Genomic DNA, 11,245 nt, shown 5'->3' on the forward strand with positions numbered 1-11,245 from the left:
TGTCAGGTTGGACCTTTATCATAAACATGGGTAGAGCCAAGCGTGTACTGCTTTCTCCTCAGAGCCCTTCTGGGCCCTAATCCCGGTTACTGGCCAAGCATTAGGATGAAGTCCATCTCACCTCATCTCAGCCATCTTAAAGGGAGGTATTTAGTATATGCCACAGACCTAGGTCACAGCATGGGAAGAAGAGAGACCAGAAACTCCAGAAAACACTTCAGGCCAACCTAAACCACCTTTCACCTCTCTTTTCATACAAGCTTTGACAAGCAGTCAACAAATGACATATACCATATTACCTTTGCTTTGTTCAGTAGGACCCACAGAAATGAGTGGGGCAAATGACATCTCAGAGCAATTGTATCAGGACTCCTGCAAACCTGAGTTGAATTTGTTCATTCACAGCAGTAAGGAGCACCTTCCAGACAAGACTCCAGTGTTACAACCACTGAAGGTAGGGCTTAATAAGCAGTGTGAGTACCTTTGACAGCAAGCCCGTTGCTTGTTCTTGCTCCCACACTGAAAAACAAAGTTAGTATTTAACTGAATTAAATCCCTACTTCATTTTATTATATAGTCAGAAAAAGAACTGTACAGGCACAAGTGACGGCAGGGGCAAATGGTCAAGGGGAGTGAAAACTGAGGACCTGCTCAGCTTAGAGCAACGCCCAAAAAGCTGTGGATCAAATTACTATATGAAAGCCTGGAGAGCAGTAGAGATGCTTCTCAGCATGCAGTGGATGTAGTGCTTTTGACTCCTCAGGAGCCACAGAGCAGGAATCATTATGGCAACAGCTCATTGCTGTGGGCTGAATTCCCTGACCCATGTGTCCTTCAGAGCTAAGGCAGCAAGGGACTGCTGTGCTGGAAACCTGCACACACACCAAGGTTTCACAGATAGATCGCAGGCCTTTTTTTCATCTCCATGGCTTCACAGTCACTAGTCCCTGAGTTATGGACGGCCAGATCATGTTGCAGGACAATTGTGATCTGGATTAGCTGTAGGTGTTAAAATCGCACTTAAGTCAATTTAACTCAAAATAGAGTTTCTCCTAGATTCAAGTTTTCATACTGGCTTTACACAGCTAAGAAAGATAGCCTGGAGCTGGTCAGGCATAAAATTTGAGTGGTTTGGTCAGACAGTATCTGACCTGCCATAAATCTTATCAGCATAAAGTAGTATTAGTGTTTGGATCCTAGATGAGAAATTCTAAAATTGGATTTCCTGTTTTATTAACCCAAGGCCTAAGGACAATAATAGCACAAGTCATAAAAGTTATTAGCGATTAGAGATTAGAAAGAAATAGCTGAGTGTAGAGAGGAGATATCATAAATGAAGATTATGTTTCAGTTTGATTCTCATAGTAAATCAATTAAGATCTTACAAATAATGATATCCATTGCTGATATCTTTTGAACAGGCCAAGAAGTCAGGCCAAAGAAACATTGTCAATCTCATTTTAGCGGGTTGCATTTCAGTTGTACATGTGTGGCACAGATTGATACTTAGTACGTACGCAAAGCTCTGCCGGAACCAAGTGGAGTGCTGGGCATGTGAGAAAAGCAGGCCCAGGCACAGGAATGGTAACTCTTTGGGAATTCTTATACAATCTTTTAAAGACTAAACAAAAACCACAGTCAGGAAAAACACAATAGAAAAGAYAAACTTCAAGCTGTGCATTTTCTGACTGGATGTGTCCCCATTTATCTCTTAAAGAGTATTCAGGTTTTTATAAAACAACAGTACAGTGTCTAGTGATGTTATAGTCCAATCCTCAAAAAATCTTAAGCCAAAGAAGAGAAAGAAAACAGGATATTTGAAGTACTCACTATCTCACATGCTGACTTTTTCTGAGATGAACATTATTTACATTCAAATACAGCATGTGAGACTGTAAATTGATTTCATAATCCTCTTTGAATTACTAAAGACATATTTAAAAATAATGAAAACATTCAGTCATCAAAACAGGAACACTTCCTGTGTTGTCTACGTAATTAAAATTGAAGAATGTATATGATTTTAGGCTCAAAATTTCATTCTTGTAAAGCAATTTTTCTCAACATACTATTAAAAGACTTTATTCAATTTAAAAGGAAAAGGTATGAAAACCCATTTCAGTATTGACTGAATTACCAATATTGAAACATTGCTGAGTGTGCAGAGGGAGCAGGATAGCTATAAAGTGAAACTGGTGAGAAACAAAAGTGAAGCTAAGGATACCTGCCGGTTTCACGGAGAGGCTTGGAGGAGCAGCCAGATCTACTGGTGACAGCTTGTCTTTTTGGCTTCCAGCTCTTTTTCATATTTCCAGTCTTTAATCATCTGACACATCCACATTTATGGATTGTTATGGAAGCTGGAAAACAATTATGGAAGGTGGTCTGGCTGCTTCTGTGAGGTGTCAGTGCTGGAGAATTAGACATGGGAAAAACAGAAGTTATTCCCAGGCCTTGGGCACACCAAGGGGATGGGAGCACCAGAGGTCCTCAGCTGAAAGAGAAGTGGTCAGAACAGGAAGGATCTAGGTAGCTGGGCAGAAGATGTACCAAGGGAGGGACCTGGGTGTCAGGAGCCTGGAGCAGCAAGGAAGAAAACCATCACTTCAGAGTCAACAAGAATGAGAAAGGAAGCTGGAAAGAACAGTCAAAGGGAAGGAAAGATAAAGAACAAAGAGGAGGAGAACTAAAGGAATCAGACAATATCTTTTTCTGTTTGTTTTTCAAGATGGCCAAACTAATTTTGCAGTCGACCTCTAAAAGCTTTACTAGCATTCCTTTTTCACATGAGTAGTTTTAGTGGCCACAGGATTGATGTACAAACACAGACAAGGGGAAGTAGGCAGCATAATTATGAACAGGAGGTTCAACGTCTGTAAGACACACTGTCACTATCAAGTCTGTTTTGTAAAAACACTTGATAACTGGTTTTCAGTTTCTCCACTCCAGACCTCATCTTGAAAAAAGACAAAAGGCAAAACTCGCTTCCTACAGTGAGGCAAAACTAATGCTCAGGGATAATTTTACTAAAGGCAAGTTCTGACTAAGTTCAGAAAACCACTTGCAAAGCTATCTGGAAAATACTTTTACTTTCTCATAAAAAGATCACATACACTGAGGCCCATGGAGAGACCTAAAAGTTTCTCTAGTGTTTTCTACAGTGTCATTCAATTTCTTGCCAGCCTTTTGAAGAAAAGAATTTCTACACCACATTCAGAAATACAGACTCCTATTGTAACAAATCCCCAAAGCAATTTTAACAATGCCAAGTTTATATGTAAGACCAAGTATATAATGGAAAATTTCCCATTCGTTTCCTATCCCAAATTAAAAGCTACATCCTATGAGATGTTTTCAGATCCATGGAAAATGATAACCATCTTCAACAGTGCCTAAAATCACATTTGCTTCATAAAACCCCTCAGCTGTAAGGTGCTGGAGGTTGGGAGAATATACTGGTATAAGCTTTCCCATTTTTTAATTCTTCCCTAGATGTCTGCTGTTGACCTCAAGAAAAGACAAGATACAAGACTCAGTGGCCCTTTATGGAAGTTTATTCTAGCAAGTTTACAAACAAATCACTGAACTGTAAAGGTCCTCTGGCCCTTTCCAGAGGCAACTGGCACCTCTGAGCGATATCTCTTAAGACAGTAATAGAATTTCATCTCCTTTCACCCTGTGGAGATGGGTGAGAGCATGTATCTTGATTGTGAAAATAAAAAGATCCTCTAGCACGATATAAAAAGAAAAGGTATGAGATAACATGATGGTTTACTGAGCAGAACGTGATTCATCTTAAAGGAGAAATTTTCAATCTAAGCTGTTGCCCAACTTACCTGTGTGCTACAACAAGCTGACCTAATTCATCATCTTCTTCCATGGCAGAGCCATGTCAGGCATATTCCTGTCATCTAGAATGAAATTCTGACACAAGGTTTGGGCTGTATGGAGGCCAAACAGTGGGTCACACAGCCAAACCGAGATTCCAGATTATACAGCAGCCTGACATGTATTTATTCATCTGAGCATCGATCGAGGCAAAGACTGCTTGCAAATTACTGTGCATGTTATAACCTAAAGTAGGCATTTTTATGAAGCCTTATTTGAGTGCCTTCTCCTCTCCATTAATTCCTACAGCCTTTGCCTTATGCATTCCATGTTATGACCCCAGTTTTTGCAAAATCTTCTCAAAGGGCTACCTCTATTCGTCAACCAACATTGAAGTCCTACTAAAAAAGTATGGCCATATTGAGTAGAAAAAAAAATGTCCTGTTCAAAATCCCATCTCTGACAATGGCTAGTAACAGATGCTTAGGAAACAGTGTAAAAACAGGCAAATGTTGTTTTGATTCTTCTCAATATACCTTCCTGCTTCYAGGAATCAGCAGTTTGGGAACTTTTTGAGCCAGAAACTGCACCTGTCATGGTTAGGCTGTCATGGTTAATAGGTCCTTAAAGGGCTAGTTTACTAAGTGCTTAAAACACAGGCTTCAAACATGTTACTATGTTGGGTAAACTAAGCACCTCCCGTTTATAAAAGTAGTCCAAATTCCAAATGAATAGAGTGTCGCTATCTATTATTTACTTTCCCTGTGGGAGCAGTGGACAGCATTCAGTACTGTTCTAGAAGAAAATTACTTATTATGATGTCTAAAGCTGGATCCAAGTGCCATATTATTTTCAGTAATGTTAACCCATCTTCCCACACAAGAATTCCCCAAGCAACTTGTGTGCAAACAGTGCAGGACAAATCTATTAAAGGCACTGTGATAATTTCAAGACTCCCAGGGAATTACTTGAATTTCCTGCTGCCATTCAATAATACCTAGGAGACTGTCAGAAAACCTACTGCCCCCATCACTAATTTTTTTTTTTTAAAGAGTATAATTGGGATAAATACACAGTGATGTTTATGTGCACTGAAACACAGCAGAACAATGGTGAGGATGGAGATACTTCAATGGAGGACGTAACAGGGCACACTGAATAACACTGCTGCACAGATCATTCTAAATAGAGCCGGACAGATGTTTGGAAAGTGAGAGAAATGTTGTATTTCAGTATTTTCTGACAGACAGGAATAAGGACTGATATTTGTGTTCCCTTCTGCTTTGCCTGTCAAGAAAAGTTTTGGTGGTCTATTTGTAAGAAAAATGCCATTAGCACCTAAACCAAAGAAAGGCAGGATGAAGTCCTGCTTCCATTGAAGTCTTTCACAGCTTTCCTATAAGTGAGGCCAAGTTTGTTTGTTTGTTTTCTTCCCACAGAGAAACTAAAACTGGAAAGAGCACGTGAAATCAGCTATGCTCTGCCTGGGGGACAGGACATGCTCTTGCACACTCTAATTCAAGTATTGCCAAATGATGGAGCTTTTGACTCTGAGCCACTCAGGCCTGACACATGGTCTCCTGGAAGAACAGCAGAAAATCTCTCACTGACTTTGAAAGACTAGAACAACTCATCATCTGTCACCACCAGGAAGTCTTCCTGATGATACTTAGTTTAAATACTTGTACAATCCTAACTACACTTCATTTTGCTTACTAGTCTGGGTGAACATATCCAAAATGCTGCTGTCTTTCTCAAGTCTGATGGCAGCTGATGAGTTCTCATCTGTACAAAGGGAATGCTATTAGAGTTACAAAAAAAAAAAAAAAGTTTTCATGTAACAAACATAGGAATCAAGTCTGCTTCATCAGTCATTATTTCTTAGCTGGACAGTCTCATCAACTTCACTATTAGCAAAAAGCACTTTTCTCTAGCAAACTGGAATATTTATGGAGTACAGGAGATGAAGTCCTCTGAGGCAGTCTCTTTAATCAGGTCTCCGCTTATATCAGGTAATAAGGAACACCAACTCACCTCAAAAGTAACTAACAAAGTGCTAACAAAAGCAGATATAATTTAGGGACGGCCTTCTGCAACAAAACGATGCATGACTCAGACAGCCACTCCAGCCCTGCCTCAGCTGCTTATCTTCACTTCCTCATTCTGCATTTCAAAAAATTGTTTACACTCAAAAAAGGGGGGAAAAAAACACTGTTTTAGATTAAAAGATTTTTGTATGCAGAAGGACTCTTTTGCCCCTTCTGCAAATGGGTGAAATGGAATAAGAACAGAAGAGAGAAGCACATTGCTGAGTCATGGTGATCCAGGATTAGCACCAGCCTGCTGCTGATTGTCCCAGCCCACTAAAAAGCTTTGAAGGGAGGGGAGGCAGAGTGACTGGCAGGACTGYATTATCATTATTTATTTTTCAAAGCTGTTTTGCAAAGTAAGACAGTGCTAAATTGGAGCTGTAAAACAGTTCAGTACAAAGTCTGTATCAGACGATATGTTCAGATGACACAATTTACCAATATCACATATTTACAGTGAAAAAGAATTACTATATGTCTAATACACAGAAGTAATAGAAAGTAAAATAGGAAGAAAAACAAATAAATCATAAACAGAAACAAGCAGACGCATAAAATAAATTCCCAGTCATGAAGACTCCTGAAAATGAGCCACATCAGGTTTAATAATTCCATGCAGCTTTGTTTCGACTAGATGAACGCACAAAGGGCCATCCACATACTGCACCTGAAGAGAGCTTGAAGAGAGCTGAAGAATTCTTTGCCACTAAGTCATTTAAACTGAGAAGCCACCAGAATGAAGGGCTTTGAATGCAAAAATCTAAATCAGAGATGAGGGATAATCAGCAATAAGCAATGAAGACTTCTAAATATATGAGTTTGGGTTTGGGAGTAACTGAAAAACAAAAACACTGAATAAACCACACCATTTGGAAATGGCTGCTGTTTTTTGGTGTGCAAGGATGAGAGGCCAGCAAGAATACCAGTGTTACTAAGACTATCTGATTCAGAGAAAACGATTGCATCCTGATACCTTTCAAGTTTCTAAAGACTCAAACAAGCACATATTTTCAACATACCACTTCTTAAGAACAGTAACAAGTACTATATGATGTAAAAACTACAGTCAAAAGTACTGCTAATTTTGCATCAGAGTGGTTCAGAATGACATCCCTGTTTTCAGTGTTTTCAGACAGGGAGAATTTCCACGTTCACAGGTACTAGCATTCAAGCAACTTCTTCCACACCAGATGAACTCAGTCACCTTATTTCAAACATTCTGGACTGCAAAAACACAAAAATGTGATTATTTATGATTAACCTATCTTGCTAGAGCACATGCCTTTATTTCTGTAAATATAGCCACAGATAGCCACTGCAGATGACCACTTTTTGGCCTTAGGCCTTGAAAATTAGTGATGAGAAGGAAACGTGCATAGGTTTTCTCTGTGTTAGATAAAAGTAATAGCTTTTCATTGTCTCTTTTTAAAAAATAGAGGTACTTCAAAACTGTGTGGTTGGATTATTTACACAAATTTTCCTTATAACATTTTCCTTCAGCCTCATATTTATAGCTTCATTGCTTCTGTTTTCAGGGCTTGTGTTCAAGCACTTGATTCAGCACTCAACTAAATTATAATGAAAATAGAACAACAGTTACATCTAAAGAACAGGCATGCCTCTGCAGAATTATGTGGCTTTTTCTCTTCTCTTTTTCCCTTCTGTTTTTCACCAGTTGTAATATTTGGAGAACTTCCTTCATGTATCTCCATTTGTCATGCTCATAGGCAAGCTCTGAGTATGCAAGGTTTCTGCAGAGTTGAGTTTTGTATAAAATTGACTGTTTGCAAAAAGTGTGCTTCTCTCTTCCCTTCCCCTTTTTTTTTGTGTTTCCCACTGTTATCAAAATAGCCTTGAAAACATGATTTGAATATAAGCAGATACAGTGCTCCTACTTTCATTCTGCAATCCACAGATGATTTGTAGAAGTTTCTCCATTACCTCCAAAGATTGTTAATGTGGAAACTTAAAATCACCTCACTTTTAAAAAGTACTTAAAATCTTAAAAATCAATTAACATGACATTTTACATGGTAGTACTGTTAAGTACTGCACTCCTAATTCTTTCAGCAAACGTTCAACAAATGTGACTATCCAGATATTGAAAATGCCTCTCAAACGAAAATAACAAATGCAATGATAGTATTATAGATTTGTATATATATTTAAAATCATTTCCTTTTTTGTTAAAACAAAGTTGTCTGAGAATGTCATCATAGCAAACACAGAATGTTGAGATCTTGCCACATTGTTCATGCATACCTTCTTGTAGCACAGAAGGCTTTGTTCAAAGATCTCTGTTGCTGAAGATAACATAGTGTCTATGCCCTTTGACCAGTGGTGGTGTGATCTCTCATAAGTCTCCTAATGTTGTCTGGGGTGTTTTAACCTTTGAATTTCATTACATACCTTTCCCGTAACATTTCTGCCTGAAACAGGAGCAGTTCAAAATCTTCTGGCAGTTTTTTCCATGCCCTGACACACAGGCTATTCACCACCTTCAAAGATCAATAATTTTGTTGGGTTTTAATATTTAACATTGCAAGCTTACCAAGTACTCCCTGAAGTCCTGACCTCCACAATGAATACACATGCTCCTTCAATTCTTTCTATGCTGAGGATGTCAGTAAATAAGCAATACAAACTACAAGGCAGCAGCCACCGTATGGGCTGTGATCTTCACGACAAACTAGCATCCTCTCACCCAGATCACCAATATTCACCTCTGGCATGTCAGTCAGATTTGGGCCAAGGTGAATGTTGGTGATCCGGGTGAGAGGATGCTAGTTTGTCATGACTTCTGTTGCTTGAAAATGCTTGGCTTAGAACGAATTACATGTATTGCCTTTAGATCCCTTTAAAGGAGGTGACAAGGGAGGGACAAGTCCTGGCCCAGGGCATCTGTACGAGTGGCAGGCGCTCCCTCTCAGCAGTAGAATATACTCAAGAGCAGGCTTCAAACTGTGTCTGTGCTGTCACGTTAGCTCAAGGCCACAAGCTAACATGTGAACCCAAACTCCCTTATTATCCACGCTGCTACGTATTGTCTTCCACTGCAACGCCAGTCTGGAGAGAGCAGCTGGGCCAAAAAAAAATCAGCGCTTGGAGGTGGCTGGCACACCCTGCAGCTCTGCTTCCAGCAGCGGTAAGGTCACAACTGCTGGAGCCACTTGGCGCTGCAAACTCAAGCCCAAACTCAAACGCAGCTACTAGAGGTAATAAGGACAAAAGAAGAAAACCCCTCCAGAGCATCAAGCCTGAGCTCAGCTCTTTGGCACTGGGAAGGCTGTCCTGAAAGGACTGCTAGCTAAAAGGCRTTCTCCCCAACAACCCACCTTGCGCTGTGTTAATGAACAGCATGCTCTTCAGCACAGCTGGACCTAGCAAGAAACCTAACAGGACCCTGAACAGTATCCTTCAGTGAAACAACAGAAAATTCCTGTGGACTTAAAATCCCGTCTTCACCTCATCCAGAGAAGTGTTAACTCCTGCCTGAGCAAACCAAACAGCTCCTCGCATCTAGCAGCCTATTTGCATGCAACTCTCATGTGATCATTCTTGCTTTGTCTTGTGACATGCACAAAATAGTCCCAGGATGAACCAGACTTTGGACCCGGACAGGTAAAGGAGAAGGACAGTATTCTGTACAGTTAATGTCAGGCCAGAGCAGTATTTCTTTTGAATCACCATGTGTGGGCATGTGCCTGTGTGTGCATGTGTGTGTGCACATGTATGTGTGCACCTCTATGCCAGAGCAAATCAGTTAGCCATCTGAAGTAAATGATCAAGGGCACTGAGCTTGCAAATCAGGTTGATCCTGTACTAAAAGACACATGACAGGCCAGTGTTGTCCTTAAATATGGGACTGAATGATGTGTCACATGCCAGTGAAACAAATTAAAGCTTTCTTGAAGATCATGTGACCCATGTTACAGTTAATCCAGTAACAAATCAGTAATGCAACAAGCCACCCTAAACAGTGCATAAACAGACAAGGTTTCTGACTGTGCCCTGCCAGACGTGTACTGTCTGTCCCAGAAGACATATCCTTCAGCCTGCTGAAGTTTCACAGCTCTGATTCCCCCCATTGCATACATCATGGTGGATATAGGCAATATCTAAAGGGCAGAACTGCAGATTTGCATGAGCATGACCTTTCATGTAGTGTGGGAACATGTGCCACAGCAGCTGTCCTAACAGAGAGCGAAAATCTGCTCTGCCACCCCACCTTCACCCTGACAAACTCCACCAGCCATGTCAAACTACTGGACTCTTTAAAAAATGAGATAACTGGAGATGAACTGCTGGCTAACAATTGTTGCTTTTATGCATGCTGATAAGCCAAGAGTGTGTGCAAGGGAAGCACTTACAATAAAATCACTAAACCATTTCTGTTCCCAGTCAAGAAAAAGGCTTTTAATCATCTTGGGATGGGCACCCGTATTATAGTCTTGTCTCATACCATATGCCCTCTAGCAGATTCTCTCTCTTCAAGGTTGTGCTGTGTCTACCAGAACAGTGACTTGGTCCAGAACGAAGCCACTGGTCAGCAACACAATAGGGACACAACAAAAGCACAGGTGCCACAAGCCTTGGTCCCTTGGGATGACACTGGAGTCTCGGTCCTGGTCCTAATACTTTTAGAAAAAACCTTGACATCACATAGTCAGTGCAGGATAAATTGAAAGGCAGAGGTTTAGGGCTGAAGAGCTGCAGGACATGTTGCGGGGTGACACACACCCCAACACCTACAGAAAATAAAAGGTTGTGGGGAGAGCTAAAAAACTGCAGAAGCCCTGACTCATGCAGAGACCGATCATGCACCTCCCTGGAGCGAGGAAGCTGGCGACCCCCCCAGGCGCTCGCACCCCTCCCGGGACTGCTCTGTCCCCCTCTCCTCGAGGGCCCGGAGCAGAGGCAGAGGCAGCATCCCATGTCCCAAGTCCTGCATCCCGCGTCCCGCATCCCGCGTCCTGCATCCGGCTTCCTCCCCAGCCAGGCAGGGCTGCCAGTCCCCCGCGGCAGTCGGTGGGCAGCGGGGTCAAGCTGGGGCAGCAGCAGGTTCACGGATTACACAGTCGATGTCAAATGAGGCTGGAGGTACCAGTAATAAATAAACAATAAAAAAAACCCAAACTCTCATTGTATAACAAACCAAAACAAACTCTCTGACCCAATAAACCCTGAGCTACGGTAATGTTTAACACGCGGTTGCTCAGGGGCTGAAGTCACAACCTGCTGATTTTCCCGGTCACGAGCAGCGAGGCCCGCGCTTGCCCCGGCGACGCCGGGACGCCCGCGGCCCCCCCGCGGCCTGCCCCGGTCCG

At 41.5% G+C, this 11,245-nt stretch overlaps 1 long non-coding RNA gene across 1 annotated transcript; it reads right to left on the minus strand.

The window, feature by feature from the left end:
• Positions 1 to 75: 75 nt before the first annotated feature.
• LOC112970207 lies at positions 76 to 5,899 on the minus strand. The gene is made up of 3 exons (XR_003254921.1): positions 5,863 to 5,899; positions 2,225 to 2,360; positions 76 to 519 (listed from the first exon to the last, which is right to left on the minus strand). It is a non-coding gene; the product is annotated as an uncharacterized LOC112970207 (long non-coding RNA).
• Between the last annotated feature and the right edge of the window lie 5,346 nt (positions 5,900 to 11,245).

Source organism: Apteryx rowi, unplaced genomic scaffold, assembly GCF_003343035.1.
Source record: "Apteryx rowi isolate R43461 unplaced genomic scaffold, aptRow1 scaffold_386, whole genome shotgun sequence".
In the NCBI taxonomy this organism is placed as follows: domain Eukaryota; kingdom Metazoa; phylum Chordata; class Aves; order Apterygiformes; family Apterygidae; genus Apteryx; species Apteryx rowi.